The sequence below is a fragment of the Phyllobates terribilis genome, unplaced genomic scaffold (assembly GCF_046119375.1).
Source record: "Phyllobates terribilis strain yellow unplaced genomic scaffold, ASM4611937v1 Scaffold_139__1_contigs__length_4784569, whole genome shotgun sequence".
In the NCBI taxonomy this organism is placed as follows: Eukaryota; Metazoa; Chordata; class Amphibia; order Anura; family Dendrobatidae; genus Phyllobates; species Phyllobates terribilis.
The window spans coordinates 4376717-4384259 of record NW_027362899.1 but is presented as its reverse complement, the minus strand read 5'-3'; positions in this window follow the sequence as shown (position 1 = coordinate 4384259).

Here is a 7543-nt window from a genome sequence, read left to right as displayed (position 1 = left end):
CAGATCCTTCTTCTGGAGTGATGATAATGCCAGATCCTTCATCTTGACCGATTACAGAGCCAGATCCTTATTCTGGAGTGATGACAATGCCAGATCCCTGATCTTGACCGATTACAGAGCCAGATCCTTCTGGAGTGATGACAATGCCAGATCCTTCATCTTGACCGATTATTGTGACAAATTCCTCGCCAGATCCTAATCCAGATCCTTCAAAAACTAAAAAATTCAATAGTTAGCAGCCATCAATTTCATAATTAGTTACTAAACAGCAAAAAAATATTAAAACTACAAAAGAACAAGCAGATTAGTATCCAAGAGCAACTTTGTGTGTTAAGGAACACAACGCGCTGGGGTTTATTCACGTGGGAAGAATTAGATTATAAAACAGCTCAATTGGGGATATTTATTAAAATTATCAGAGAGAGGGCATGAATTTACTAGTCTTTAAAAATGTCACTAATTGCAGCAAATGTATCACATTGGTGTATGTGCAACTATGGTAGAAATGCAAAAATTCAGCCATTTTGTTCCTTATGCCACTTCATAGATAGTGTGCACATGAACATCAAGTTAATATATATCACATTATAAATTTGTAATTACTTGTTAAATTATTACATTTGTTCTTAGCAGTAAACTATAATATATACAGTAATTATGTTTAGAATACTCTAAATATTATAATATATACTATTACGATTACAATACAGTTATATGAAAAAGTTTGGGCACCCCTATTAATCTTAAGCTTAATGTTTTATAAAAATTTGTGTTTTTGCAACTGCTATTTCAGTTTGATATATGTAATAACTGTTGGACACAGTAATGTTTCTGCCTTGAAATGAGGTTTATTGTACTAACAGAAAATGTGCAATCTGCATTCAAACAAAATTTGACAGGTGCATAAGTATGGGCACCCTTATCATTTTCTTGTTTTAAATACTCCTACCTACATTTTACTGACTTACTAAAGCACTTTTTTTGGTTTTGTAACCTCATTGAGCTTTGAACTTCAAAGCCAGGTGTATGCAATCATGAGAAAAGCTACTTAAAGTGGCCACTTGCAAGTTGTTCTCCTGTTTGAATCTCCTCTGAAGAGTGGCATCATAGGCTCCTCAAAACAACTGTCAAATGATCTGAAAACAAAGATTATTCAACATAGTTGTTCAGGGGAAGGATACAAAAAGCAGTCTCTGAGATTTAACCTGTCAGTTTCCACTGTGAGGAACATAGTAAGGAAATGGAAGAACACAGGGACAGTTCTTGTTAAGGCCAGAAGTGGAAGGCCAAGAAAAACATCAGAAAGGCAGAGAAGAAGAATGGTGAGATCAGTCAAGGACAATCCTCAGACCACCTCCAGAGAGCTGCAGCATCAACTTGCTGCAGATGGTGTCACTGTGCATCGGTCAACTATACAACGCACTTTGCACAAGGAGAAGCTGTATGGGAGAGTGATGCGAAAGAAGCCGTTTCTGCAAGCACGCCACAAACACAGTCGGCTGAGGTATGCAAAAGCACATTTGGAGAAGCCAATTTCTTTTTGGAAGAAGGTCCTGTGGACCGATGAAACCAAGATTGAGTTGTTTGGTCATACAAAAAGGCGTTATGCATGGCGGCAAAAAAACACAGCATTCCAAGAAAAACACTTGCTACCCACAGTAAAATTTGGTGGAGGTTCCATCATGTTCATTGAACATCTGTGGGATCATTTGAAGAGGGCTGTCCATGCTCGGCGACCATCAAACTTAACTGAACTGGAAATGTTTTGTAAAGAGGAATGGTCAAAAATACCTTCATCCAGGATCCAGGAACTCATTAAAAGCTACAGGAAGCGACTAGAAGCTGTTATTTTTGCAAAAGGAGGATTTACTAAATATTAATGTCACTTTTCTGGTGAGGTGCCCATACTTATGCACATGTCAAATTTTGTTTGAATGCAGATTGCACATTTTCTGTTAGTACAATAAACCTCATTTCAAGGCAGAAACATTACTGTGTCCAACAGTTATTCCATATATCAAACTGAAATAGCTGTTGCAAAAACATCAATTTTTATAAAACAATGAGCTTAAGATTAATAGGGGTGCCCAAACTTTTTCATATAACTGTATATACTATTACTATTACCTATGGTAATGACCAATAGAATTATTGGAAAATAAGTTACACAATGTAAACTATCTACATTATGTGGAGGGCGACAATCGCAGAAGCCGTTCTTGTAGCAAGATTCATCAACAGATAGAAATATCTAACTGCTTGGTGTGTCCAAGAATGCTATCACACATAAAGACACATAATGCCGCCTAAGCTGTGCCCAAAGTAAGGTCTACCCAGGGATTCCCCATAGAAGAGTCTGTAATTAATAGTGGAATTAAATGAACACATTGATGTTGGATTTATATTCTTACAGGATTACAACAATAGAGCATAAGATATTACCATACAAATATTACATATAATAAGAAGCAGTAAGAAGTCAGACAATAGATACATATAATGGAACATTGTGCATTTGAGTGTTTAATTAATTGAAGACATTGATGTTGGATTTAGATTCTTACAGGATTAAACCACTAGAGCATAAGATATTATGATATAACTATTACATATACTAAGAAGCTGTAAGAAATCAGACAATAGATAAAGGAACTGGACTTACGAGGTGCAGAAAATATGGGGGTCACGCAGCAGAGGAGGAGAAGGTAAGTGGCCTGCATGGTGGTCCTCGCTTCTGTATGACTACAGGTAAGAAGTGAGGAGCAGATGGAAGAGGCCTCTTTATATAGGACTGGGACACTACATTTGGGGGAGGGGTCAGTGGTAATAGCTCCGCCCCCTTGTATCTAATGTAAATGACACTAATGGTTACATAGTAACATCAGATCTGGTGGTTACACTTCACATTACACATCGTCATAGATTATTTTATTTAAGTAGTAATTTATATTATTTATATTGTTGGTGACTTTTGTAAGTTTCTTCTGTTTTCTTCTGAATATACGGAGATGTATTGTGTAGCTCCAGCAATGTATTGATCTGTATAATTTGATTACTTTAACAAATATTTATATTAGACTAAAAAGCATCAGGGCCCCTGCACACTATAGTATTACAGATCTGTACAATACAGCGACGTCCATAGAAAGTAATAACCAATCCTGAATCTGAAGCCTCATTCCTATATTACTATACACTGCAAAATACAATCCTATAACACTACAATCCTATACACTCCATAATGGATAATGTCTACTGTATATATCCCCTAAGACAGACAGATTTCCCCACTATGTATAACAATGCGGATAAGGTGAACGATACAAAATCCATGGAAAATAACAATCTTTATTAGAGCATAAAAATATATAGATATACAATTAGAAGTGATACTGCACAAAGATTAGGAGGAGGAGGAGGATTGCAGCCCAGTTATAGTATAACAGAAGTAATGTGCATTTTATCCATAGTGGGCATAAACCAAAGTGGGACTAAGTAACCAAAATCATAAGTGCCCACTAGGTACACAATGAGAAAGATCAATCAAATGTGATCAAGTGGAAATGATGGAGATCGGGCAGCCACCCACAGCTTGATGCGTGTTTCACCTATCGCTTCCTCAGGGGGGCGTTGTCATATACTGCAAAACAAAAGCCCAATAATTGCAAAATATCCTACTAATACTTCCATTCTATTAGTCCAAAAAGTAAAAAGCCTATTTGGTACAATACTTCTATTCAACAAACACTCAATCAGGTCAAAGAAGTATAGATGCACAAGTTTGATAAAAAGATTTGGAACTTTTATTGAATTATTTAAAAGAAATTTATAAAACACACATAAAGGGGAAGTGAACCAATGAAGGTGCCTGCAGTGCTAGTAACAAGGGTAGTCAATCATTTATTCTGTTTAACAAGACTTACAAAAGGAGATCATATCAATGAACCCAGTGATAAATACATGAAGAATTAAATAAATAAATAAGTAAAAGGATCAGTATCCAAAATTCATTCATCTAGTAAGCATTAGTGGATAACAAGTACATACCTTAAAGTATCCAGCATAGATAAATGTAGTCAAAATGCCATGAAAGTATATATCTATAAATATGTCAATAGGTCATATAGAGAGAAGCCATAAAGCCCACAAGTGGTAGACAAGTGTCAATATAGGGCAAAGTCAATCATGGCCCACAAAATACAGATGGTATCACCAAGCATAGAAATAAACAGATGGAATCATCAGGCATAGAGATAAACAGAATGTAAATAAAGACAATACAGCTGTCCTTACCTGCAGTTGAAAGGTTGTATTGTCTTTATTTACATTCTGTTTATCTCTATGCTTGGTGATACCATCTGTATTTTGTGGGCCATGATTGACTTTGCCCTATATTGACACTTGTCTACCACTTGTGGGCTTTATGGCTTCTCTCTATATGACCTATTGACATATTTATAGATATATACTTTCATGGCATTTTGACTACATTTATCTATGCTGGATACTTTAAGGTATGTACTTGTTATCCACTAATGCTTACTAGATGAATGAATTTTGGATACTGATCCTTTTACTTATTTATTTATTTAATTCTTCATGTATTTATCACTGGGTTCATTGATATGATCTCCTTTTGTAAGTCTTGTTAAACAGAATAAATGATTGACTACCCTTGTTACTAGCACTGCAGGCACCTTCATTGGTTCACTTCCCCTTTATGTGTGTTTTATAAATTTCTTTTAAATAATTCAATAAAAGTTCCAAATCTTTTTATCAAACTTGTGCATCTATACTTCTTTGACCTGATTGAGTGTTACTCCCATTCTAGTAGCCACAATAACAACGTACAACTGAAGCAATAAAAAAATGCCTTTATTAAAAATAAATATAAAAACATAACAAAAGTAATTTCTAAAAATACCCATTAAATACCATGGGAAACAATTGAACTCCACAACAATAAATAAAGCTCATAGGATATGATGAAGGAGTCTATATATCATCTGATGTCTATACACATAGTATAGCACCTGCAGTATACAGGATAATATATGACTGGTATATGGTATACAGTGATTACAGAAGTCAGATATCATATACAGGATAATATGTGACTGTTATCTATTGTATAATTCCCAAATTTAACAGAAAGGAAAAAGGGACAAATTATTTGGCTTGCATAGTAGCAGAGTGCTTTGTGGAAAATTAATGACCATGCCTCGAACCATTTATTTCTATACAGATAAATGTACAAGGATGACCTGCATCTTCTAAAGCAGCAGAAGCCAAGGCATCCCGAAACAACTGCTGGGGTATCGGCCTGGGGGACATCCGTATACATAGCTAGTGTGACTGTGGATTAATTGATCTGTGATATACTGCAGTAACTGCACCTTAATCACAACATTTATTTAATCATCACACACTGGAATTACAAACCATGAGGGCTATGTCCTCATTAAAGAATACTGACACCTCGGATTGTTGTTGTTTTTTTTTTGTTGTTTAATACAAATCACAAATCTACAGAATCCAGAAATGTAAAATCAACTATCTACCTAAGACTAGCATCCTCTGTAATCGAAACCTTCTACCCCCATCTTCAGGACTTCTCTTGTGCTGCAGCAGTTCTCTGGAATGCACTATCCCACAGAATATGGTTAATCTAACTATGCCCTGTTCTCCCTTCCTTAATTTTCTCCAGAATCTGGTCCCTTCACTCATCTGTATCCACAGCCTCCATGCACTCTACAGCTCCTTGTATCTGTACTTATACAGATTCTGGCTGATGACTGGTTCATGTAATGGTATTTGAATTCCCCTGTTTATAATAATCATGGCCGGACCATACATGACAAGCACCTTTTTATCTTTTGTGTCACTCCTATATCTTCATAGACTGTAAGCTTGTTAGCAGGGCCTTCACTCCTCTTAGTATGTCATGAATTATGTGATAATCTGTATTGTCTTATTCAGTTTGTACATGTCTCTACTAAATATAGAAATTAAATAAAAAATATTATTATATATAACTCTCTTTGGCCCCCTGTAGTACAATGTCTCTCTTTTTGGTCCTCATTTAGAATAAAGTCCCCTTCTTTGGCCACCATTTATCATAATGTTCCCCTTTTGCTCCCATGGTATGATGCCCCCCTTTTTAGACAAAATTTACAATAATGTCCCCTCTTGGGGCCCCCATTTAAAATAATGTCCCCCTCCTTGGACCCCAATTAAAATAATGTCTCCCTCTGTGGCCCCTACTTAGGACAATGCCCCCTTCTTTGGCCTTTGGCTCCCATTAGGTGTCAAGTATTATATATATATATATATATATATATATATATGTGTATATATATATATATATATATATATATATATATATATATATAAAAGTATGTAGACCACTCTTCTTTTGCAAACTGTCCCAGGTCTCCCATATGTGAAGTGTGTCTCCTCCCAAGAGCAATTTTAAGAGCAATTTAGATCCGGACTAAGCAATGAGTCCGGATCTAAATCCACAGGTGTTCAAAAGGATTTAGATCCGGACTCATTGCTGCCACCTCAGAACTCTCCAGCACTTTGTTCCCATCCATTTCTTGGTGCTTCTTGAAATATGTTTGGGGTAATTGTCCTGCTCGAAGTCCCATGACCTAGGACGCAAACCCAGCTTTCTGACAATAGACACTACATTGTGACCCAAAATCCTTTGGGAATCTTCAGATTTCATGATGCTTTGCACGCAGTCAAAGCAATGAGTGCCAGAGGCAACAAAACAACCCCAAAACATCTTTGAACCTCCACTATATATGACTGTAGGTACTGTGTTCTTTTCTTTGCAGTCCTCATTCCATTTTTGGTAAACAGTAGAATGATGTGCTTCACCAAAAAGCTCTATCTTGGTTTCATCTGTCCACAAGATGATTTCCCAAAAGGATTTAGGCTTACTCACGCACATATTGGTAAATTGTAGTCTAGCTTTTTTATGTATCTATGTCAGCAGTGGGGTCCTCCTGGGTCTCCTGCCATGGTGATTCATTTCATTCAAAAGACTACATATAGTTCACGCTGACACTGATGCACCCTGAGCATGCAGGACAGCTTGAATATCTTTGGAACTTGATTGGGGTTGCTTATCCACCATTTGGACTATCCTGCGTTGCAACCTTTCATCAATTTTTCTCGGCTGTCCACATCCAGAGAGATTAGCTACAGTGCCATGGGTTGTAAACTTCTTGATAATGTTGCGCACCATTGACAAAGGAACATCAAGATCTCTGGAGATTAATTTGTAACCTTGAGATTGTTGATATTTTTCAACAATTTTGGTTCTCAACTCCTCAGACAGTTCTCTTCTCCTCTTTGTGTTCTCCATGCTTAGTTTGGCACACACAGTCATACAATGCAAAGAATATGTAAATTTCTCACCTTTTTATCTGGTTTCAGGTATGATTTCATATTGCTCAAACCTGTTACTTGCCACAGGTGAGTTTGAATGAGCATCATATGCTTGAAACAAAGTTGTTTACCTACAACTTTGGAA